Source organism: Uloborus diversus, chromosome 7, assembly GCF_026930045.1.
Source record: "Uloborus diversus isolate 005 chromosome 7, Udiv.v.3.1, whole genome shotgun sequence".
NCBI lineage: Eukaryota > Metazoa > Arthropoda > Arachnida > Araneae > Uloboridae > Uloborus > Uloborus diversus.
This window is the reverse complement of record NC_072737.1, coordinates 154,441,516-154,467,596: the sequence shown is the minus strand read 5'-3', so window position 1 is coordinate 154,467,596 and position 26,081 is coordinate 154,441,516. Positions and strand designations below refer to the sequence as shown.

General features: G+C 33.0%; 1 long non-coding RNA gene across 1 annotated transcript in view; it reads left to right on the top strand.

The window, feature by feature from the left end:
* LOC129226059 (uncharacterized) overlaps nucleotides 1-26,081 on the top strand; it is a 272,294-nt gene that overhangs the window by 210,780 nt on the left and 35,433 nt on the right. The window contains exon 3 of the long non-coding RNA XR_008580765.1: nucleotides 5,878-6,025. This is a non-coding gene — a long non-coding RNA (uncharacterized LOC129226059). The remainder of the gene's footprint in view (nucleotides 1-5,877; nucleotides 6,026-26,081) is intronic.

Genomic DNA, 26,081 nt, shown 5'->3' with positions numbered 1-26,081 from the left:
TACACCCATTACTAGGCAGCGGGTCCCCGAATACTGGAATTGGCATGATGACTAAATTGAGTTACATATTGCGCTTCATGCTGTAAGGGCGAAGTAAATTTAATTTACTTTTAATTGCTTAAGTGCACCAAGTGACATTAGTCGACATTCAATACTTCTCTTTTTTTTCCTCTCTAAAACACATCGTGTAGAAATATGAGCTCTAGAAGAAAAATGTAATGATGTTAGCATATTATAAATTACTCCGTATTTTGCAAATGCTTCTTGAGCGTGCGAGTTTAGTAATTAAATTGAGTGGGTTCATTAACTTGTATAATCGGTCCCAACTTTTTCAAAAAGTCACTTTGAAGGTCCACTATAAAAGACATTGTTTGGCACAAAGTTTTAACCCATTTCACAGCAGCATATTTTCTATATCATTTCGAATGTTGTTACTAATTTGAACTACACTGAATAAAGTATTAAATTCGGAATATAATTCATTTTAAATATTTAAAAAAATAATTTGCATAGTGTTTCAAATTTTTGAATACTTAATTTAAATACATGAAATACACCGCAGCTCAGTCATTTCCAGCCGAGGACTGCAGTTTCGTGCTTATTAGCACTCAACAGTCCGGCATAGGAAAGTGACTGAGCTGGAGATCGAAAACCTCTTAATGAAGCCAAAAGTGCAAAACAAACTGGTAGCTAAAATCACGGCTGAATGTACGGCTGGAAATGACTGAGCTGGCGGTGTATTACATGTATTTCTGCTTTAGCCCTCGTTAATGGGTGTAATTTACTGAATATACCATGCCTTGCCATCAATCTTCGAGTTGAACCGAACCATTGCTTCGGTCACTCCTTTGGTCTTTGCTAATTCTATTTTTTCTTATAATTTGCGACTGGAAATGACTGAACTGATGGTGTATTTCATGTATTTCTGCTTTAGCCCTCGCTAATGGGTGTAATTTACTGAATATACCATGCCTTGCCATCAATCTTCGAGTTGAACCGAACCATTGCTTCGGTCACTCGTTTGGTCTTTGCTAATTCTATTTTTTCTTATAATTTACGACTGGAAATGACTGTACTGATGGTGTATTTCATGTATTTCTGCTTTAGCCCTGCCTAATGGGCAGTAATTTACTGAATATACTTAATTTAAATGTTTAGAGTTTAGAAACAACATTTCATCCATCGAGAAGGGATAAAATGAATGGGGTGAAGACTTTCGTTCGTAAATCAAAGAAATCAAGTCACGTGATACATTTTAAAGCGATGCATTGGAAGAAAACAGGCCAGTTTCGCGCAAAGCGAGTCAACCATTCGTCGTTGTTAAGTCACATGACTTGAGCTCTTTGCCTAAGCTTTTGCTAAGCCAATGATTAGACTAGCTCCCTCCATTTCCTAATTCCTGCCCATTTAATTAATTTCATCTTGAGACATGGAAATTGCGTGACCTTGAGTTGTTGACAAGAAGTATTCAAGGTGAATAAGTTTAGTTTTAGAGAGATTTGGGGTCAGGGTAAAAGTGAGAGTGAGTGTGAGATTATAAAAATAGGTTGATGATCGAAAAAAATATATATAATGTATATCTTTATAAAAAATATGGAAAGCAGGAACTTGTTTAAAAGAATTCAAATTTATACAAATTTTTAATCTGTAAAAACACTTAACATTAAAAAAAGTAATTTTTAAGTATCTATCTTCCATAAGGATATTTATATGTCCAACTAGATGTACGCATTAATATATTTCTTTTGATTAAAATTTTAAACGCTATTGAAGCGATTTGATTTTTTTGTGATTGTAATATAACTGAGTATTTTTGGCTGCTCCTGTAAATGATTCAAGAAACACCTACATACTTCGTTTTCAGCAGGTATCATGCTGTAGTTTAAATGTCAATAGCATATTAAAATAACTGAGCAGTCCAAGTGGATATACAAAAGCAAGAGCAGGGACAGATGAATTAAAGTCATGAGCATTTCTAAACTATGTTGAAAAGTCTGTGATGAAATGAAATACTTTAAACTACAAGTTTTAATCACTTTCAAAACTGAATTCAATGTGAACAATGTACCAAGATTTCGCATTTCATGAATCCAAAACAATAAATAAAACGGTACACGTACCATTATTTTCTTCCAGGAATCCTTATTTTTACCCCCGGTACACGTCGGAATAGGGGTGCCAATTTTGCAATCGAGTACAGGGTACCATTTCGGCTCCCTATAGAGTTCCGCTGGAGCTACGAGCGTTTTACCCTTGATAGGTGCCAAATGCAACCATTAGTTTTAACAGTGTATTACGTATTGAGGTAAAATAAAGTTGTAAAATTAATATTTTAACTACAAAACCGCCCGTTTTGCAATCGAGTACAGGGTACCATTTCGGCTCCCTATAGAGTTCCACTTGAGCTACGAGCGTTTCACGCTTGATAGGTGCTAAATGCAACCATTAGTTTTAACAGTGTACCTTACGTATTTTGGTAAAATAAAGTTGTAAAATTAATATTTTAACTACAAAACCGTCCGTCAAGGTATGACGGGTGAAATTTGCTTCTACATTTTAACAAGGCAATTGCTTGTTTTGTCATAGTTTGATGGTTGAAATTTCAGCCCTAAATCTAGTGAATTACCCTAAATTCCAGTAGATAGCGTTAAGCTGTTGACCACTTTTTCGTTTCCTCATTCCCCTGAAATGACACAGTCTTACCAGTAAAACAGTTGAGTTGTCGGATCCAGTTCAGCTTTGTCAAAATAATGCTTTGCCCTGCATGTCAAACATTTCCAAAAAATACTATCAAATTATCATGCTATGGAGCGAGTTTCATTGTTGAGGACGTTAGAGCGTTGCTAGATCAGTGAATTCATGAGGATTTCGAGTAGGATAAAGCTTTGATATCCTATTTTTACCCCCCTTTGTTCAAGAGCTTCCTTAAAGAAAACGGCAAGCTCAAAAGACTCCAAAAAGTGTAAAAGATTAAATACCCCCTGCTAAGTGGATGACTAGAGGAACATCGCTGCAAAATGTGTAATGATATTTATTTATGCTGATATCTGCCTATCATCTCGGTTGACATCTGAAAACCAGCAAAGAAATTTTCATAAGATTAAAAATAGTGCAATTATTGTGTGACCGATCTCTCTTCCAGAATATATTTGTTTAGACAAAGTTTGAAATTCATTGGCATTCTAAGCCTTTCCATGGGTCGTTCACACGATAACATCTATTTTGCGTGATGTATGTGCTCTTACAAACAACATAACCGATAGTTCTTGATGTCATAAGCAGGCAGCAAGACATAAGACACGCTTAATTTGACATTCATTCGAATTCGTGCCTTGCATTCTTAATTTGAGCTCCCCATGAGGGAATGTTTTGCACGAAAATAACAAATTGAGTTTCCAGAAAATTGTTACATTTACAATCTCAAGCGTGGTTTGATATCAGAAACATTTACGTAAAGTTCAAAAAAGCGTATAGAGCGTTACTATTAGAGAATTCATAGTTTTGTGAATCTCTAATTCGATCGCATTGATATGATAAATTCTGCATATCAATGCAAGCAAATTCGAAAAAAGAAACTAATATAAGATTTCGATTAACAATGTGGAAATCAGTTTTACATCAATGCGTCGTATAATTGAATCAGTAAACTAATCTGCTTTAAAGTTGATTTTAAATAGTTATTGAAATTAATTTTATAATCAGTCTGTGAATAAAAATAAGCTAAAACATTCTTCACAATTGAAAAACCTCGGTTCAAGAAAGGGACAGTTCTACTTTTTTTCCGGTTTTGTGATTTACATTGAAATAAATGAAGAAAAATACCATCTTTCATTTTTCACTAGAACCAGGGGAACCCCGAAGACGTGACCTTCCAGAAGGTTTCCGTGAGCTTCCAAAAGTTTCCTTACTCAGGAAACTTTGTCTGGCAATTCAGCCAAATTATCATCATTCGACAAAATTCGAGTTCTATTTGGAAATATTGCCATAATTCGGCGCAATTTAGAGTTCTATTCGGCAAAATTTGGAGTTTCATTCTACAAAGTTATCATCATTCGGAGTAATTCGGAGTTCCATTTGTCAAAATTATCGTCATTTGGCAAAATTTGGAGTTCCGTTCGGAAAATTAAGCATCTGTGCACTCCTAAAATTTTAAATTCCGGACACCCCTGACTAGAAATATACGTTTCCAATTCATATTAATGTAACAAGCTACATCTCAGGAAAAAACAATGTAGCTCCTCGATAACTCAACTTATTGTTTTGAAACTTTTTCCCCCCACAAAACTCGCATTATTTTCTTAAGGGGTTACAACACCTCAAAAATGATGAAATGATCAAAAAAAATTTGATTGCTTATTTCAAAACTAAAAACTATTCTGAACACTGGGAAAAAGTTTCATTGCTTTAGTTCAAATATTTAAAACGTTATGAGTGGTTTAGGCCATACTCGCTATGTGTTCTTATGCAAAAGAAAAACTTGAAACTGCTTTTTCTCGATGATGGCATTTTTGCGTTTTCATGTCATTAGAATCCCTAAGGATTTTTTTCTATAAAAGATACAGCTTTAAAGTAATACTTTTTGCAATTTTGATAACATATTTGACAAAACTGTGCATTGGATAAGCATTTTCTAAATTACTCAAATGTTTAGAGCATGTTAAACCTTCAAAAACCAATTTTTATTTTAAAAAAAAGCTTTGATTTTTTACATAGTTAACCACAATAAATTTTCTAATAAACTCATAAGCAAATGAATGCACATATTTTTAGAAATGATTATAGTGATCGTTAAGCAAAAAAAAAAAAATAATTAGTGCAAAAATAAAAAAAGCCTTAGAGATTTCAAAAAATTGAACTTTTCTTCAATTTTTTGAATTTTTACAAAAAATAGGCAATATTTTTAAATTTTGAAAATAAATTATTGATTAAGAAATAAGTACGCATGTTATGGTTTCAAAAAAATATAAAATTTACTTAAACTTAAAAAAAAAAATGTTCGAAAGTTACTGTGACCCCTTAATAGAATCGAATAATATTTAGATTCATAGAAGAAAAGGAAATTCATTTCAATATAGAATGGAAAAGCACCAATATGTAACAAGTAACACATCAGGAACATTTATATTTTATTAAAATATCATTTAAGTTGGTCTCATGGAGACAAATCCTAACATAATATTAAGTATAAAGACTTTCTTTAAAAGTGAATTTTAAAGATTTGTTTTAGGATTCCTGGAAGTTTTCCCAATGTGGGAGTGCTTCCCTTCATGCGCCGAGATCTTCAATTGCAAAAATATTTTCTGTCAATACTTGCAAAACTTATTGCGAAAAACTTGTTCCAGAAAATATGCGACAGTGATATTACTATTAAGCGTTATTAGAGGTGAATTCGAGTATCTTCGTTTAATTAGTTTAGTTAGTATCGTACTTAAGTTCAATGGATATGAAAATTGTTATTGAAGAAGAATCTGATCCCATCAAAAATAACGAATAACAAAGTCACAGTGAAGATGATTAAAAATTACATTTTCGATTGCAGGATTATTTCAGAAGTACATTATCTTGAAAAAAAACCTAGTAGAAAGAAAGAGGTAGAAATCACACAAACAATGGTAAAGCAATTGCCTAAAATTTTGAAACATTTACATTTTGAAAAAGTCAATACGAAACTAAAATGATGCATTTGGCTAATTGTGTTGTGGAAATGTGATGCCACTGAATCTAAGAAAAATAAATCATGAATGCTTAATTAATACAAATCACTGAATTTTTGTAGTCAAATTTTATTCTTTCATGACTTTTTAATTACTCTGACTCTATTTGACTGTTAATGAACTTCATCTTAAATCATAGCTTCCTGTTTTCTGTTTCTGATAGTATTATACCTGAAGACCTGGCTTCATGTCCTGTATCTGACTTGTTTGGGGTAGATCTTCAACCTTAATCATTGCTATGCAGCTAACCCATAATGCCACACCAGAGATCCAGGAAACTCCAAAAATGATGAAATTTCATTTAGACCTGCGTAAGTACCGCTATTTAGTTGCAGTTTAAACAATCCTTCAGTATAAAATTTCGAATTGTAATCCAAACAGTAAATAAACACTATTATTTTTTTTTATATATATATATAAGGTTTCAAAAACGCTTTTTTTTGTTTTATATGAATTGGAAACAGTAACTTCCTTCTATACATTTCCATCAACTAAGAATTTTTATGTTTTTAAAATGGTTAGACGTTGTTAATTACCAGTTTAATGAACCACTTTACACATAAATCCTCCCCCCCCCCCAAAAAAAAAAAAAAAAAATCCGAAGCAGATTTACAAAAATTCTCCCTGTTTCTTTTTTAATAAATACATCTATCAATAAGAATGTGTTAATCACATGTACCAAACGCTAAATGGATGTTCTAAGAAACAGTCCCCATTTTCTGCCGCACGTGACAGCTCATATCTTTTCTTTACTAATAATAAAGCTGAATGTCCCTCTGTCTGTCCGGAACTCTGTCTGTCAGGATCTCTGTGACGCGCATAGCGCCTAGACCGTTCGGCCGATTTTCATGAAATTTGGCACAAAGTTAGTTTGTACCATGGGGGTGTGCACCTTGAAGCGATTTTTCGAAAATTCGATGTTGTTCTTTTTCTAATTCAATTTTAAGAACAAAAATATCATAAAATGGACGAGTAAATTACGAAATTATCATAACGTGGAACCGTAACATGGGTACAAGCCAATTGGCGAGAAAATTCACCATACATTATTTGTAAATATACAGGCGAACCAAAAGGCCTTTTAATTTTCTATTACGAGCAAAGCCGTGCGGGTACCACTAGTATTATAATAAAATGTTACTTTGAAAAGAAAATTTTATTGCTCAAGAAATCAAAAGTGTGATTTCTTGAGAAGGAATATTTTGTTCATAGCCCTTTTAAATCATTGTTTTTGATAAAATATATGATCTGTCACGTGTAGGACAAAATGCACCTTTTTCTGTGGAATGGAACGCGATATTATGAGCTTCTCATGGTGAAATTTTGCTTAAGTGTTCATTTAATGTCCAGAATATCTTATGCCATTGATAGAAGGAAATATTTGCTCTTTGTCAAGCAGGTTAATTTACGTTTAATATGGATGCCTTAAAACACAAATATAGTAAAGTCAGACCAAACAACGTGAGTAGAAGCACAAATTTGTAAATTACAGCAGACACGTGTTTCGGCGTTACAGGGAACGCCTTTTTCAATGCAAAAAATAATGAGCTTATGGATGAAAAGACATCCGACAAAAGCCAAGAGCAGATAAGCATGCAGCTTAAAAGATAAAAACAGCGGATTAGCCAAACACCAATGACAAAGTTATAAATCGATCAGGAACCAATAGGAATGCAAGCAAAGGCCAGGAGCTTTCTCTTAGGTACGAACCCAGAAAGAAAGAATTCAATTAGACAAGGATTAAGCCGAAGCTTAAACAAAAAGAAAAGAAATTGTCAGTAACCGTGAACCACAAGAAAGGAAAAGCAGAATGGAAAACCATGAAATAAAATAAACAAAAACAAAAAATATTCGAAAAAAGGAAAAATAAAGATAAATAGAAGGGGGGGGTGTCAATCAAGACAAAAAGGTAAAAATAAACAAAGGAAGATAGATAAAATGAATGGGAAAAAAGGGGGGGGATGGGGAAAGGACAGTATTAAAGATATGGGAGCCAAATGTTAGAAAAATATGGAACTGCACTAAGATCGTTAACTAAGTTAGAACTGTTCCTCAAAATATGAAAGGATTGCCAAAAGTCAAGATCTGATGAATTGGGGCATTTTTGGATAATCTGATAAGAGTTAAAATCAAAAGAGTGATTCGAATCCCAACAATGTTGAGCAATACTAGACTTATTTAATTGTTGTTTTTTCACATAATTTTGATGCTCTTTCAAGCGAATTTTTAAAGCACGCCGAGTCTGTCCAATATAGGCAAGTTTACAACTACAATTAATTCTATAAATTCCACAACAATTAAGAGGGTGAATAGGATCTTTAAGAGAAGAGAATGAAAGTTTATTAATAGGAGAGAACACCACCTGGAATTGGAAACGTTTTAGAATCTTAGCAACCTGATAGCTTACAGATGGAAAGAATGGCAAAACAACCAAATTCTTTCTGATGAAGGTTCGGTTAAGAACATTAGTTTGGGATTTATTTGAAAGTTTTTTATAAATGGAATCAATCAAAGTTGGTGGATAGTCTCTATCAATTGCAACAGCTTTAAGATAATTAAGTTCCACTTTAAGAAGTTCCGACGAAGAACAAATATTAATTGCGCGATAAACAAAAGAATTGAAAGCAGAATATTTTTGATTTGGAGGATGAGACGATAGTCTATGAGGAGGTAAAGAGACAGCAAAAGGTTTGCGATAAACAGTAGTTTCAAAACCAATTTCAGTACGAGAAACAAGTACATCAAGAAATGAAATGCAATTATTCCGTTCTTTCTCACAAGAAAACTGAATATGAGGATCAATGGAGTTTAAAATAGATAAAACCTCATCACTCTCAAACTGATTCTGGTTCATTAGAACAAAACAATCATCAACATACCGAACATAAAATTGGAACTGCAGTTTTTGGAACAGCTTAACCTCAAAATAATGCATGTAAATATCACTAAGAATGGGGCTAAGTGGGTTACCCATAGCCAGACCATCTAACATAATATAAAAATTCCCATTAAAAACAAAAGAACATTGCTTAAGACAAGTACGGGTAAGGAAAATTAAATCCTCAATTTCCGTATTGGTGAAATGAAATTCAGAAAGTCTTCTACGAAGGCATAACAATGAACCCTCGACTGGAACGTTCGTAAATAAAGAGTTAACATCAAAAGAAGCCATAAAAGAATTATTTGGAACGAAACTATGAATTTTTTTAACAAACTCAACAGAATTTTTAATAGTAAATAAATTGTGACTCCTAAGGGGAGAAAACACAGAGACTAAATATTTTGCAAGTTTGTACGAAGCCGTACCAATATTGGAAACAATCGGCCTGAAAGGAATACCAGCTTTATGCACCTTAGTTAAAGCATAAAATCTAGCACAATTAGCAATAGATGGAACAACAGAGCGTTTAACATTTGAAGGAATAGACTTAACAGACTTGACAGCAGATGCAATAGTTTTTAACTCTTTATCACTAGGATCTTTAGAAATTTGAGCATATGGCCCAGAAGAAATCAAATCATTAGTTTTATCAACATAAGATGATTTGTCAAGAACAACAATTTGGCCACCCTTGTCAGCTTTGGTAACAACCAGATCAGAATTCGAAACTAAGTCTTTAACAGAACGGCTAACAGTATTAGCAAATACAGGTTTAGAAATTTTCGAGTTAAAGTCAATATTAGAAGCTATAAGATGCCGAATCGAATCTTTTTGAGAGGAAGTTAAGGCAGTAAATTTAAAAGCTTTCTCAACAGGAGCAATAAGCTTTGAAAAAGAAGGATTAACACTCACAGCAAAATTATCATTACATTTTAGAGCCTCAATTTGAGAATTACATAATAGAACGCTAGAAAGATTAACAACAACATTCTTATTAACAACAGGTAAATTATCAAGAGGAACGACATGAGAAGATTTACAAAGCATTGCTAATTTCTTTTTCAAAACAATTTGATGTTTATCAGAGGAACGAAGGGTTGTAGACCAAGAATTTCTGTCAATAATGTTAAAGTTGGGAATGGAATTAGAAACGGAAAGATGTAAATCATTAAGTTCACGTTCAATAAACGATAAATGTTTCCTAGTTTCCTGGATCGAAGCTATGAGTAAAGCCAATTTCGACCGAAAGATTACTTTGTCAATTTTTACAGAACATGGTAAATTACATTTCAAAGAAATGAACTTCGGAATAATTTTCTTGCGCCTACACTCTTGAAGAAATTTTAAATGGTTCAAAAAACGAAATTTCTTAATCCGAAGATTGGCAAACCTATTGATTTGAGACATAATCAAAAGCAAAACCAAAACAAATGAAAATAAACAAAATCAAACAATAACAGAATGAATAAGAAACAAGAAGTAAAAAGTCACGATCAAAATACAACAATAGATTGGACAGACTCGGCGTGCTTTAAAAATTCGCTTGAAAGAGCATCAAAATTATGTGAAAAAACAACAATTAAATAAGTCTAGTATTGCTCAACATTGTTGGGATTCGAATCACTCTTTTGATTTTAACTCATATCAGATTATCCAAAAATGCCCCAATTCATCAAATCTTGACTTTTGGGAATCCTTTCATATTTTGAGGAACAGTTCTAACTTAGTAAACGATCTTAGTGCAGTTCCATATTTTTCTAACATTTGGCCTTCCATATCTTTAATACTTACCCCATTCCCCCCCCCTTTTTCCATTCATTTTTATCTATCTTCCTTTGTTTATTTTTACCTTTTTGTCTTGATTGACACCCCCCCCCCCTTCTATTTTTATCTTTATTTTTCCTTTTTTCGAATATTTTTTGTTTTTGTTTATTTTATTTCATGGTTTTCCATTCTGCTTTTCCTTTCTTGCGGTTCACGGTTACTGACAATTTCTTTTCTTTTTGTTTAAGCTTCGGCTTAATCCTTGTCCAATTGAATTCTTTCTTTCTGGGTTCGTACCTAAGAGAAAGCTCCTGGCCTTTGCTTGCATTCCTATTGGTTCCTGATCGATTTATAACTTTGTCATTGGTGTTTGGCTAATCCGCTGTTTTTATCTTTTAAGCTGCATGCTTATCTGCTCTTGGCTTTTGTCGGATGTCTTTTCATCCATAAGCTCATTATTTTTTGCATTGAAAAAGGCGTTCCCTATAACGCCGAAACACGTGTCTGCTGTAATTTACAAATTTGTGCTTCTACATACGTTGTTTGGTCTGACTTTTCTATTCAGCACAAAGGTATTTATTTATCTTATTTGTGGCTTAAACGGGCCTTACGTTTACATTTTCCGCCTTTTATGCAATTTGTGTTTTTGTTTTTGTTTTCGGAATTTTTGTCTATTGTTGTATTTTGATCGTGACTTTTTACTTCTTGTTTCTTATTCATTCTGTTATTGTTTGATTTTGTTTATTTTCATTTGTTTTGGTTTTGCTTTTGATTATGTCTCAAATCAATAGGTTTGCCAATCTTCGGATTAAGAAATTTCGTTTTTTGAACCATTTAAAATTTCTTCAAGAGTGTAGGCGCAAGAAAATTATTCCGAAGTTCATTTCTTTGAATGTAATTTACCATGTTCTGTAAAAATTGACAAAGTAATCTTTCGGTCGAAATTGGCTTTACTCAGAGCTTCGATCCAGGAAACTAGGAAACATTTATCGTTTATTGAACGTGAACTTTATGATTTACATCTTTCGGTTTCTAATTCCATTCCCAACTTTAACATTATTGACAGAAATTCTTGGTCTAGAACCCTTCGTTCCTCTGATAAACATCAAATTGTTTTGAAAAAGAAATTAGCAATGCTTTGTAAATCTTCTCATGTCGTTCCTCTTGATAATTTACCTGTTGTTAATAAGAATGTTGTTGTTAATCTTTCTAGCGTTCCATTATGTAATTCTCAAATTGAGGCTCTAAAATGTAATGATAATTTTGCTGTGAGTGTTAATCCTTCTTTTTCAAAGCTTATTGCTCCTGTTGAGAAAGCTTTTAAATTTACTGCCTTAACTTCCTCTCAAAAAGATTCGATTCGGCATCTTATAGCTTCTAATATTGACTTTAACTCGAAAATTTCTAAACCTGTATTTGCTAATACTGTTAGCCGTTCTGTTAAAGACTTAGTTTCGAATTCTGATCTGGTTGTTACCAAAGCTGACAAGGGTGGCCAAATTGTTGTTCTTGACAAATCATCTTATGTTGATAAAACTAATGATTTGATTTCTTCTGGGCCATATGCTGAAATTTCTAAAGATCCTAGTGATAAAGAGTTAAAAACTATTGCATCTACTGTCAAGTCTGTTAAGTCTATTCCTTCAAATGTTAAACGCTCTGTTGTTCCATCTATTGCTAATTGTGATAGATTTTATGCTTTACCTAAGGTGCATAAAGCTGGTATTCCTTTCAGGCCGATTGTTTCCAATATTGGTACGGCTTCGTACAAACTTGCAAAATATTTAGTCTTTGTGTTTTCTCCCCTTAGGAGTCACAATTTATTTACTATTAAAAATTCTGTTGAGTTTGTTAAAAAAATTCATAGTTTCGTTCCAAATAATTCTTTAATGGCTTCTTTTGATGTTAACTCTTTATTTACGAACGTTCCCGTCGAGGGTTCATTGTTATGCCTTCGTAGAAGACTTTCTGAATTTCATTTCACCAATACGGAAATTGAGGATTTAATTTTCCTTACCCGTACTTGTCTTAAGCAATGTTCTTTTGTTTTTAATGGGAATTTTTATATTATGTTAGATGGTCTGGCTATGGGTAACCCACTTAGCCCCCTTCTTAGTGATATTTACATGCATTATTTTGAGGTTAAGCTGTTCCAAAAACTGCAGTTCCAATTTTATGTTCGGTATGTTGATGATTGTTTTGTTCTAATGAACCAGAATCAGTTTGAGAGTGATGAGGTTTTATCTATTTTAAACTCCATTGATCCTCATATTCAGTTTTCTTGTGAGAAAGAACGGAATAATTGCATTTCATTTCTTGATGTACTTGTTTCTCGTACTGAAATTGGTTTTGAAACTACTGTTTATCGCAAACCTTTTGCTGTCTCTTTACCTCCTCATAGACTATCGTCTCATCCTCCAAATCAAAAATATTCTGCTTTCAATTCTTTTGTTTATCGCGCAATTAATATTTGTTCTTCGTCGGAACTTCTTAAAGTGGAACTTAATTATCTTAAAGCTGTGGCAATTGATAGAGACTATCCGCCAACTGTGATTGATTCCATTTATAAAAAACTTCCAAATAAATCCCAAACTAATGTTCTTAACCGAACCTTCATCAGAAAGAATTTGGTTGTTTTGCCATTCTTTCCATCTGTAAGCTATCAGGTTGCTAAGATTCTAAAACGTTTCCAATTCCAGGTGGTGTTCTCTCCTATTAATAAACTTTCATTCTCTTCTCTTAAAGATCCTATTCACCCTCTTAATTGTTGTGGAATTTATAGAATTAATTGTAGTTGTAAACTTGCCTATATTGGACAGACTCGGCGTGCTTTAGAAATTCGCTTGAAAGAGCATCAAAATTATGTGAAAAAACAACAATTAAATAAGTCTAGTATTGCTCAACATTGTTGGGATTCGAATCACTCTTTTGATTTTAACTCTTATCAGATTATCCAAAAATGCCCCAATTCATCAGATCTTGACTTTTGGGAATCCTTTCATATTTTGAGGAACAGTTCTAACTTAGTTAACGATCTTAGTGCAGTTCCATATTTTTCTAACATTTGGCTCCCATATCTTTAATACTGTCCTTTCCCCATTCCCCCCCCCTTTTTTTCCCATTCATTTTTATCTATCTTCCTTTGTTTATTTTTACCTTTTTGTCTTGATTGACCCCCCCCCCTTCTATTTATCTTTATTTTTCCTTTTTTCGAATATTTTTTTGTTTTTGTTTATTTTATTTCATGGTTTTCCATTCTGCTTTTCCTTTCTTGCGGTTCACGGTTACTGACAATTTCTTTTCTTTTTGTTTAAGCTTCGGCTTAATCCTTGTCCAATTGAATTCTTTCTTTCTGGGTTCGTACCTAAGAGAAAGCTCCTGGCCTTTGCTTGCATTCCTATTTGTTCCTGATCGATTTATAACTTTGTCATTGGTGTTTGGCTAATCCGCTGTTTTTATCTTTTAAGCTGCATGCTTATCTGCTCTTGGCTTTTGTCGGATGTCTTTTCATCCATAAGCTCATTATTTTTTGCATTGAAAAAGGCGTTCCCTGTAACGCCGAAACACGTGTCTGCTGTAATTTACAAATTTGTGCTTCTACTTACGTTGTTTGGTCTGACTTTTCTATTCAGCACAAATATAGTGTTTATATTTTTTATTTTCATAAGAAAAATCAAAAATAAAGTTGCAGTTGCTCTGATTTGATAAATAATTTGATTCTCAGTTTTGGTTAATGAATCATTGACATAAAATACCTTGAAGTATTTTATGTCGCTTTTCTTGACATAAAATACTTCAGGGTAAAGAAAATTTGAAAAGTTTCAAAAGCCGGATATCAACTATTCTATATTTGCTTAAGTTATGCTTTGAAATTTATTTGTTAAATTTTTCACATTAACTTCGTATTTAGTCTTATTTAGTTTTTTTTTTTTTTTGACAACGATTTTAAAAAAACTTTACCCACCCAAGATAAAGTAAGTATTATAAAAGCATTTTAAAATAATCAAAAGTGACCTGCAAAGACAAATGCAATGAAAACCCAATTTAATGTAATTCTTTGTCTAGTATTGCATCAAACTTGAGTTAAAATCTTCTTTTTGAATACTAATAAAATTATGTTGGCAGACATAGTTTTTCGCGAAAAAAAGTGTTATAAAATAAAGTTCTTCAACTTGCATTGAAAGAAACATTCATAGTTTAAATTCCATTCTTCCCGTCGAAATAAAAGTTAAAGATTCAGCGGAAACCGCATTATATATTTTCGTTTAGAACACCCCTTTTACAAGTTCCCTGAGATTCAATCTTCTTCGTGTTGCCATCGCACACAATCTAAATAATTGATAAAGACAACACCAGCCGTTACTTTCCTTTACAACCGAAAGCGGATAAAGAAGAAAGAAAAAACTTTTTACCAGCTAAAAAGTTTGCTTTGCCAACACACTGTTCTTAATAATACGGTAAGACCCGACTATAGAAAATTTTGCACATAATTCTTGTCTTTCTTTTTTTCTTGTAAAAAAAAAAAGAAAAAAAGAAGGAAGACTCGAGAACGGTGTGTCAATCATAGTTCGTTAGTCCTCATTTTGTGAAAGAAACATGGAAAAGTCTAGTCGAAGAAAAGGGTACGAAAAAGTGAGGCTTTAAAAAAGAATTCACGGCTCTAGAAATTAAGTTAACGCCTAACAGTCGACCGTTCCACGTCGCAGATGTAATTTGCGTCCAATCGCCCCTTGATTAACACCCCTGTGAAGAAAACGAACTTTGAAAAAAGAAAAAAAAAAGAATTTCAAGTCCTTGTGCTTAAAAAGAAGCTCCTTACCATTACTGCTTTTTTTCGTTCAGTTTTTTACACCTGAAAAAAGTTTTACTAGAAAGTGTGTTTAGTTCATTAGGATGGCGTAATTAGTGAAAAAGGAGAAAATCATTCGGCTGTAGAGCAAAAGCCGTAATGCGGAGTAAAAAGTAAAGTTAGAAAAATAAAAAAGGCTTAACTCAATTCTAAAAAGCATGTCTTGTGTTTATTCGCTCGAGTTTGCAATGATGAAAAAGTCGTTCTTGTGTTTAATGATGTGTATTGAATTACGGTTGCATTTTTCGCGCGGAGAGTAAAGTAACACCTCAACTTTACTCGAAACGAATTATCTGTTCCAATGAAATTTTTCTTGCAGGTGTCGGCCGTTTTCTGGATAACAAAGAATGAAGTTAACTAGCCCATTCTATCTGACAATTGTTTGTTAATGTTATATGTGTATTTTTATTCGTATTATTACATTAATTACATTCCTTTCAGAGTATTTTGAGAACATGTAATTTAATTGTCGTCGAATTCTATTGCATAAAAAACTTTTTTAAAGCAATGCAAGAACCATGCATTTGTCGTACTGCGTTGAGGAAAACGAGCATTTCTTTGTTGGATTTTTTTTTTCCGTCTTCGAAATTTGGTCTCAATGCATCTAAATTGCTTATGCAACAAACCAATTTTTAACTATTTAAAACAAAAAACCGAAAATTTGTGCAATAAAATGAAACTACACTTCAATTCATTTGTCATGTGAAAGGTTACTAAAAGTGTTATTTATGAATTTCATCTTACCTATTATTTTGGATGTGCACGGAAGGTGTTTCTTTTTACATTGTATGTGTTACCCCATACTTTGGGGTAAATATAAACAATAAAGTTTATCAACCGTCTTTTTTTTTTTAAAGAATACATTTTGATGTAAATTACTTTTGTACGCATTTTACCTAAATTTAGAGTTTAATTTACTTTTTCTGTGAGTTTTCTTTTTAAAGTATGTGTCTCCCTTCAGTTTTCTTCACAAAAATAAAATTTTTAATTAACACACATGTTTTCAGTTAGAAGAATAAATAAAATAATGAAATGAAGTTCAATTTAATTGGATTTTCCATTGACTTTTGTAAACTAATCCATTTTTCAGAAAATATATAGTAAAGCTTCATATTTACTCTAAACCTTTTATAATAATTACAACAAATATTTTTAATTCCTCCAATATGTTAGTTTAATATTTAATTGTGTTGTGAATCAAAAAAGTTATAATACCTTTTATACTTACTGAAATTGGACAAATTTTATGTACACAGTGTGATCTTTCAATTTATCAATTTTTCGAATAAAAAAGTCATAAAAGTATCAAATACATAAAGACAAGCTATTTTTTGCTTCCTTACATACCAAAAAACGAGTAGAATATAGAGAAAAATTTTAATTTGAATGTCTGGAGAATATTTTTATAAATCAGGTTTTTCGTGAACAAAAAAATTTAAAATCTCAATTAAAGATTTTAATTTTAAACAACAAAGTTTGCACATATTGACAAAAATGTTACATAAAAAACTTAATTTAACATTTAAGCAAGAAATTGAGCCACTATAATGTTTGAAGTTTAAAGAACCGCCGTACCAATGCACTGTTTATTTTCTGTTGCTCTTTAGATGCTCACTTCCAGTTACCGAAATTTCACTTCCGCTGCATGTTTGGGGTCATAATTCTACTTCTAATTATCGCAGGACTAAGGTAAAATTTTTTTTTGGAATTCTAAATGTGTATCCGATGAAATGAGTGAACAAATTTTTTTTTGAAATTTTTCCCCCAAAATAAGGATTTTGAGGTAGGCACACTCCTTGAATGATTTCACATCACATTTGGAGAATTAAGCGCGTCGCATGCAACCAGATAGAGTATAATTGTTGAACAACTTATTGAACTTCTAATATGATTATTTGTACAGTGAAATATAGTTAGAACGAATACCAATACAACAACATTTCCGTTTCAACGAATTGAATTTTTAGTCCCAATGTAATATGCTTTTGCATCGCTTGAATTTCGTTACAACGAAATTCTCGTTACAGCGAACAAAGTATCTGATCCCGTGAAGTTCGTTGTAGCGGAATTGCACTGTATTTAATTATGGCAGTTGGAGGCGTGGTGATAAAGCGCTGGCCTTCTATGCCGCGGTCCCGCGTTCTGACCCATGGTGGTCAGTCTATGGATTTTCAAGATGCAGAAAATCGTCAGCCCCATGTGCTGCGGCATGTAACATACCCCTTTGGTATTTGTTTGGCTTTGAAAGCCCTCGAAAAAACTTTATCCCTAGTGCTGTTTCGCATCGAAGAGAGAACAGGTGCCTCCATCTGGTGGGAAGCGTCAAATTTATCTGTGTCATTGACATCCGCGCCTTAATTGGGGCACATGAAAGACAGACATTTGGGGGAGGGGGTTCAAGCTGAAGAATGACCCACTCTCCTCTTCATGAACGAACCTACTGTTTTAGGTACGAAACAATTCCGAAACTGCTTGGGTGTCAATAAAAGGCACCAAATCGGCCAGGAATATGGCATGTAATCGGGCATATACGTAAAAAATTAGTTTAATAGGCAGTGAAAAGAAGTGGTATTTCAAATATTTACTTTCAAAAATAATTAATGAATTGAAAAGTCTGCTGAAAACTGAATTCTTTTATCTTTTTTTCATTAAGTGTTTGAACACAATGGGGACGGGACGGATACTATTGTCGACAGTTTAGAGGGGATGACCCCCACGACACAAAATCATCAAAAAAAAAAAAGTTGTAAAGCCATATTTCTGATATCCAGTAACTTTTAGAGATTGTAGTCTTGGATACAGTGCACAAAGTTTTATCTCTCTATTCATCCAAAAGACAATGAAAGATCTCAAGCTGAAACACTGAAATTCTGCTTCCATTTATCATAACTCACCCTGTATGAAATTTGATCAATTTCTCTGATGCAAAAAAAAGGGAATCAGCTTAAGCTGAACGTATTTTTAATAATACAATGTTACAAAACATTTACCGGCTTTAGTTTTGTAGTTACAATTGATGACTTTCTCCCAAAAGTAATTTAGAAAGTAATCTTTCACATAATGCGCATAATTGAAATCCAAGCCTTTTACGTATCGTAATGACTAACCCATGGAAGCAAAAAAAAAAAAAACATTACAACATGCGACAGCAATTAATCTACTAAACGCTAAAGCCGGAAATGAGAACATTTACGCTTTTTTAACCAGCATTTCCATAAAAGCAAATGAGCTTTTTTATTTTATCAAAAGTTTTAGTCGCTCATGAACCAATATTCACTCATTCATCATTTTCCTAAGCAACAACGAATTAGTTTTTACATCGAATAACTGCAATTACGTCCACAAAATTATCTACATATTTTAATGAATAATTGCTGCAATGTCTTTGGTACTAACGTTTTAATGGACACAAAAAATTAAAAACGATACAAAAGGGAAAAAAAAAAACGCATCGAAATTAATTTCCCGACAACGCAATTAAATCATTTATTATTATTTTTTCGGGTGGAAATAACAAAAAGCAATCTTGTCGACTGCGTCATAAAACATAATTTCTTTCATAAAAGCAGCACTGGCACGGCTTTAATCATTCTGTCATATTGGGGTTGCTGCTTTAAAATAATTACGTAATTATAACTAAACGCCATTATTAAAGCGAGTAATGTGTTTTATGGCTAAGCAGACACTTTTTTCCCAAATTAAAAACTCCCATGCCAAATAGCCTCGTTTGCGAAATTTCAATTTCACATTAGTTAAAATGCCTTGTTAATATTTTCTTAATGTTCGTTTTTAATTAAAATTTTCTTGTAAATGCTGCTTATTAAAAATCATACGTCATTTCTTAATTCAAAGGTTATTAATAAATTTCTAACCTCCTTCCAAATTGCTCGCTTAATTTTGCAAAAAGTACACTCAGCATGCAGAGTCAATCAAAGATATGTATGTGTGTGGTTAATGACATAATTAAAAAACGAAATATTTGTTAATCTGCTGCTTGTTTATGCATTTTAAGTTTTGAATGTAATTGAACAAAATATGAAGCATTTTGATTAAATCGTTTCATTTAATGACGTCTGTCATTAGTTTGTGGTCCTTGTTTTCATTTCTCGGTTAGTTTGAATTAATTTTAATATTTTTCATTTCAATGAAGAAATAAATTGCTAAACTCTATTAACCAGATTTTTAAAGGATATTGCACGCATAATTTAATGATTATTAAAATAACTCAAGCTAATAGTAAAAAATGGATTCAATGGGTGGAGTTATCAAGCTATTCAAAAATTAACGCGAACTGTGCTTTTTTATTTATTTATTTATTTATTTATTTATTTATTTATTTTTTGAGCAATCACGAATTGCTGATTATCTTCACTTGACCAAAGTTCATGTTGCTCCGACTTTTCAGAGAACCATAAAAACGGTTGTTTTTCATTTTTATTTTGAGAGAAACATTTTCGTTACAAATCGTCTGCGGTTTGAATTTTTTTTTTTTTGAACAATCACATCGCTTATTGTTCTCACTTGACCGTTTTTGACGTCTTTTGATTTTATTTTCCCCCGCCTCCCTCTGCAGCACCACCATCGACCGGCCCCTCCCGTTGCTGCTCCTCTAGCGAAAACCGTCTCCGGGTTGCGTCCATATCATACACACACACACAAACACACACGCATATTACACACATACACACACACACAAATACCCACACACTTATGCCTGCACACAGTAACAAGCACACACGCATACATACAAACACCTACACACATACACACACACACAAATACCCACACACTCATGCCTGCACACAGTAACAAACACACACGCATACATGCACAGACATACACACGCACATACACTCATGCCTGGACAGAAACGCACGCGCCTACGTACACACACACACACACACACGCTCGTGATTGCGAAAAACATAATTTGAATTCAAGACTTCAAAATTCAAATTATTATTATTTTTTTCAGGGCTTAACGCAAGCAGACTGTATATTAAAAAAAGGGGGTTCTTTGAGTAAAATTACGTTTTTTCAGGGAAAATAATGATGAACCTATGTAGATGAACTTAAACAGCAATACTTTATATAAATACAAAATTTCAAGATTACTGATTCCCATCATTTAAGATTCATTAGAAATAAAAATACGTAACGTTATACGCTGTAAATAATCTTTATGATAAGTGTACTAGTGGATATGACATAAAATCTTTAGCTTTATTATCATATCCTAATCACAATTTCTTTTTTGATGGATATGACTCGTATTACCTACTTTAGAAAAACACCAGTTATAATTTGAAGGGCGCAAATTTTTTGGCCATTTCCATTCCATTCCATTTGTAGAAACAAGAAATCCGACGAGTATGGTCCTATCACAATTCGCACAAGCCAACAACATAATTTGAATTCAACACATCAAAATTCAAATAGTGCTGGATGCTGGATGTTTTTATTTTATTTCAGCTATGTTAGATTTAGTACTCTTAGAGATATTATTTACCATGTTTTCTAAGAGGTAACCCAAAAATTATTCGTGTTAAAATTTTAAATTTTAACAACCGCGACTTATCCGCTGATGTGGCGCGTAAGATTTTAAAAAAAGTACAATATTCCGAATATTTAAGTTTCTTCTTAATTTGGAATATTTTTGATGCAGAGAGATAAGAAATTTTCGTCGCGCAAAGTGAGTAAATGTTTTTCTACTTCACGTTGCAAGAAATAATGTATCAAATTACATAAATATTTTAGAGCATTATCATTTTTTCCAATCGTCAACTACTTACTATATTACATTAATATAGGGTAAACCGGGTGCAGTTGGCACAGTTTTACAAGGACACAGCTGATACAAGGACTTTTATTTTCGAGTGCTTATCTGCCCAGGAAAATAGGGGGTTTATTGAAGAAGCATCAGTCTAATGCTTATTTGACTTACGTACGCTGGGGAAACTTCTTTTTTGTTTGAGGGGTATTTGTAAAAATTCGTTTTTATTATTCCCCCCCCCCCCTTTTTGAGCAATCACGATTGCTTATTGTTCTCACTTGACCGTCCTTGGCGTTTTGTTCCTTTTTCAGCGTAGACCAGGGGCCTCTGCAACACCACCGCCCACCGGCCTCTGGTCCTGAACACTGTCTCCCGGAATCCGCTTCCCCCTGTCGGTGGCGTCCATGTCCTACACGCACGCACGCTCATAAACATGCACACTCACATACATACAAACTCACACACACGCCTATGTGCATACACACAGGTCTACGCAACATATACAAGCCTGCACATGCACGCATGAGCGCCTACGAACACACACACATGCACAACTATACACACGTAACCGCCCATGAGGAGGGGCAGGCTTGGGGGGACAGGAGCCGTTGCTAGAAACGAAAACTTCAATGAGTAAGGTCTTGTCGCTACTCGTGATTGCGAAAAGCATTATTTGAATTAAAAATTTCAGAATTCAAATTAATATTTTTTTTCTTTCTTTATTTTTTTTCTTTCTTTTTTTTCTTTCTTTCTTTCTTTTTCTTTTTTTTCTTTCTTTCTTTCTTTTTCTTTTTTTTCTTTCTTTCTTTCTTTTTCTTTTTTTTTCTTTCTTTTTTTTTGTGCGCGCTCAAAAGTAAATTTTTATGGATTGTTTTCAACTGTCGGAGTTTTGAGTTAATAATATCATATTTAGCAACATCAGGGGTACCCAACTAACTGCAATGGAGTTTGGTACAGACGGTGGCACTGAAATTTTTAGGAAGACGTATTCAAAGGTAGGTTTTTTTTTTGGAGGAGAAGGGGAAGGGGCTTTCGTTCTTCTGAGGTCTTCGTGCGCATTTGGGGTTGCGTCATTGCTTTTAGTGGATGTTGGGCACCATGTGCTAGAGGCTGCTCTGTCCCTTGAATGAGAGGCATGATTGAACCTAAAAAAAAAAAAATCTGAGATGTTTTTCCATCGTATTTGAGTAAACGTAATGGGGTTGTTTGGGTTAAGTCGATATTTCGCGCTTGGATCAAGTTGATACCGTATTACTCACAAGTCGTTAAGTGTTTTTCGTTTTCTAAAAACTCTAAGACTGCATGACCAAAAAAGGAAAACTGAAATTACGGAAATTCCTCTTGAAACATTTGAAAGCTGGTATTTTGACGAAGATAGCCATCCTCATGTTCATATAAACTGTAAAGTCAGAATGACGTTTATGGTCTTACTCGTAGCAAAACTTCAAATATTTTGTGAGAATCTTCATTTTAAACAACTCTTAAAAACTTCATTTCGCTTTTCAATACGTTAACTTAATAGCCTATGTATTTGTGTATCTACTTGATCCACTTTGGGCGTAAGGTAAACACACCAGTAGTGGCTACTGCTTCAGTAGTGGCTACTTAAAGGGTTTAAACGCACTAGTAGTAGCTACGGTGAAGTATATTTCAAAACTGCGGGTCTACAATATTAATTGCCGCCTCTCTTGAAACTCAATGAGCGTATTATAATCCAACTCTTACTCTTCCTTAATCGTCCCATTTTCTAAAAGTGCCAGAATTTTAATTTTCTCAATTTCTTCATTTTTTTTCCCCAAACCTCAAATTTGATCCAGTAGCGGCCACTCCAAAATCTGAAAATTTCAGTAGTGGCCATTTACCCCACATGAATAATTTCCATTACTTACTTTAAATTTAAATAACTGATGAATAAACTTTATTCAATATGAAAAGTACATTAAGTACGTACCAATATATTAATCACATTATTATTGATCAGTTCTTTCTTCAAGTACACAAGTAACCTTTGGCCACTACTGAAGCACTGGCCACTACCCGTGTATTTACCTTAAATGATACATTTCGAAAAAAAATTGAAGATATTTTTTTCCCTACGAAATAAATTTTGTCAATAAAAGTGTTAAGACCATTATTGCAAGAAAAATAGTAATAGTATTACAATATTACAGGAAATCTTATTTTGGTACTTAATTTCAGTAACAAACAATAGAGAAATCAAAGTGTACAATGTTTATTAACTACACCCAGTCTCCCTTACATAAATGCACAAATACCACTTCCTGACGAAGCGTTACTAAGGTGACTTAAACACCAATTCGGCGTGGGGGCGGCTTTTCTCTCATTTAAAATTTGAAACCCTCTGAGATCCTCGCACCTAGCCATTTCATGTTTGGCTTTTCTCTCAGAAAATACAAAAGTCCAAGTGTATTTTTGACGGTTAACTAAGTTATATTTCTCAGTTAAAAAGATAGGTTATTTACAAATTTGTAACGCAATAGCTGAACTAACTTACTTAACATCGAGGAAGGAAATGAAAAGCATAGGGGTGTAGAAGATGGTGGCTCAAAGCGGGTAGGTCACCCAAAGCCGGTAAGCATTTGTATGCCACCGGTGTGCAAGCTGCGATGTATGCGTAATGTCGTGTTTACTCGAACACCCCCGATTTTCAATCAGTCACAGCGTAGCAGCAGTGAAGCGGCATGACGTAACCAGGCTTAAAATAAGAAAAACGATACATATCTTTAAAAAAACTGAAGGTATGTAACTTGTGATAAGTTGAAGATTAATTTTTTTTTCAATAATATTACGACATTCTGACACCATCCATCTATATAGGATGCTTATTTCGTTTTTAAATTTAAGGTTATAATTATTGAAATAAAAAACGTGCCGGGCAAAGCGGGTATAAGATTTAATCATATATTTATTTATAATTTCTTGACACATGTGCTGTCTTAGATTATCTATTTCAATAGGATGAGTATAACTTTAAAAAGTTATTTTTTAGGATGGCAATTAGTTAGTCTATTAATTTAATCAGTTATTTCTTTATGTTTTATAAACAAATGTGCTAACTTAATTTTCAATTTAAAATGAATAAGTATAACTTATATATATATATATATATATATATATATATATATTTTATAATGGCAGTTAGCTAGTCAAGTCACTTAATCATTTATAACTTCATATTTGATTGGCAAATGTACCAAATCACAACTAGTTAAGCTTACCCACTTTATGCCCCCTGATAGGAATAAGCGGGTATTTCAAGTGTTTGTAATGTTTGATAATAAATATTTATTGAGTTTGAAATAATGCAAAGTTCACTTTTTACTTTGAAGTTCAAGAACCCTGCTAGAAAATAAAACGTAAATTGTTGCGATAAAAGTCCAATAACTACAACTGTATTGCGTTCTTCGTTAACCTGCCTGCTTTGGGCCACCTTCCCCTAAGTGCCAAAATTAAAAATTTAGAGTTCAAACCACAATTCGAACTGACCTTTGAAGCAAATTGCGTACGAATAGCGAGTTTCTACTGCATATGAACATTCCCTGCTGCTACTATTTGTCCACATTAAATGATCCTTCTCTGTCGGGTACCACAGTTTTAATATATTTCACTTTTTTTATGAAAGTACCAGGTGCAGAACGAAGCAAAAAATACTCGCAACGGGGGTAAAGAGGAAGTCGACAGGTGCAGCATGGGGACCCTTTTGTAACTCCAGCCTTTTCACATTCAACTTCCGTATTTACTTCCGTCATACAGTTCCTTATTGGGCGAGTAACTTTTATTTTAATATTTTTAAGTCCTCTTGAAACCTTGAGGTTTTAATTTGCATACAGTAGAAATTCAGTAAAGCTTTTGAGACAAACTTGAGTCACTAGAAAATAGATTTTAAGCTTATACGAATATGTCAAAGAATTTTTTTTTTTAATATTAACTCCATTCCTGACACTTTAAACGAAAATCCACTGGTGCCGAATCTATGACCGGCGATCCTTACGTGGCCCGTGAAGCCGAGGGGCTTGTTATGTTCAGTGTCATGAAACGGAAAATATGTTCCCGAATCTTCCACAACAACCGATCATGTGTTGTCCAGTATTACAAATGATAATTGCAAATTTGTAGCCAGATAGTCAGAAATGGTTTTCTAAAAAAAGAGTCGGAAACTTAGTATGAATAAAAAAAAGCATGCAGAAATAACAGAAACAATTCTTGGTTCGTAGTTTTAATTCCGTTTCCGTGTTTTAATATGTTATCTAAAAATATTAAAATATAGTGCTTTAATTTCATATATTTGTTCTAGCCTTTGAACTTAATCTTAGAAATAGGTGCAAGCCTCGGATTAAAAAAATGTTGCGGACCACTGATCGAAGCGATTTAAATTCTTAACCAACAGCAGTTGTTGCTTGCGTATAAACGGAAATAACTTTATTTGTTGTGAGAATAGTTAAGCACCAATAATTTAATGAGTAAATACTAATTTTCTTTTACATAAAATGATGCATAAATTTTTGTTGTTAAACATAATTTTCCGAAGATTTCACCACCTGTTTGTTCAACTCCTTTACCGCCTCGCACTTAAAACTTTTCAAACTTCAAAAATATCTTTCAAAACTGCATTTTTTTTTAAAGATTATTTATTTTACCATTAATGCCATTGTCAGAAAACTTATTGCAAAAGGTAGAAAAATGCCAAAAAACGTGTTGCTTTAATAAAGCATGATTGATTGAACATTATATGACATAGTGAGTAAATTGATGTTTTGCATAAAAATAGTTGAAAAGGATCAACGTACTGACCTCATAGAAAAAATCCGACTAGTGTTTCCACAGTTAAAATTTCTTTATTTTGCAGCGAAATTTACATTTGTCGCTATTGTACTTTTATTGTAAATTTCATTCAAACAATAAATCATTGATTGTCTCATTTTTAAGAACTTCCCTGCATTATATATCATTTTCAGTAATTAATACTAGAGTATTTCATTATTTAGTTTATTGTATCCTCATCTATATCCTTTTTATATTCTGTTCTTGATAATGGAAAGTACCCTGAAATCTTTAAAAAGATTTTTTTTCAGCTTTTAT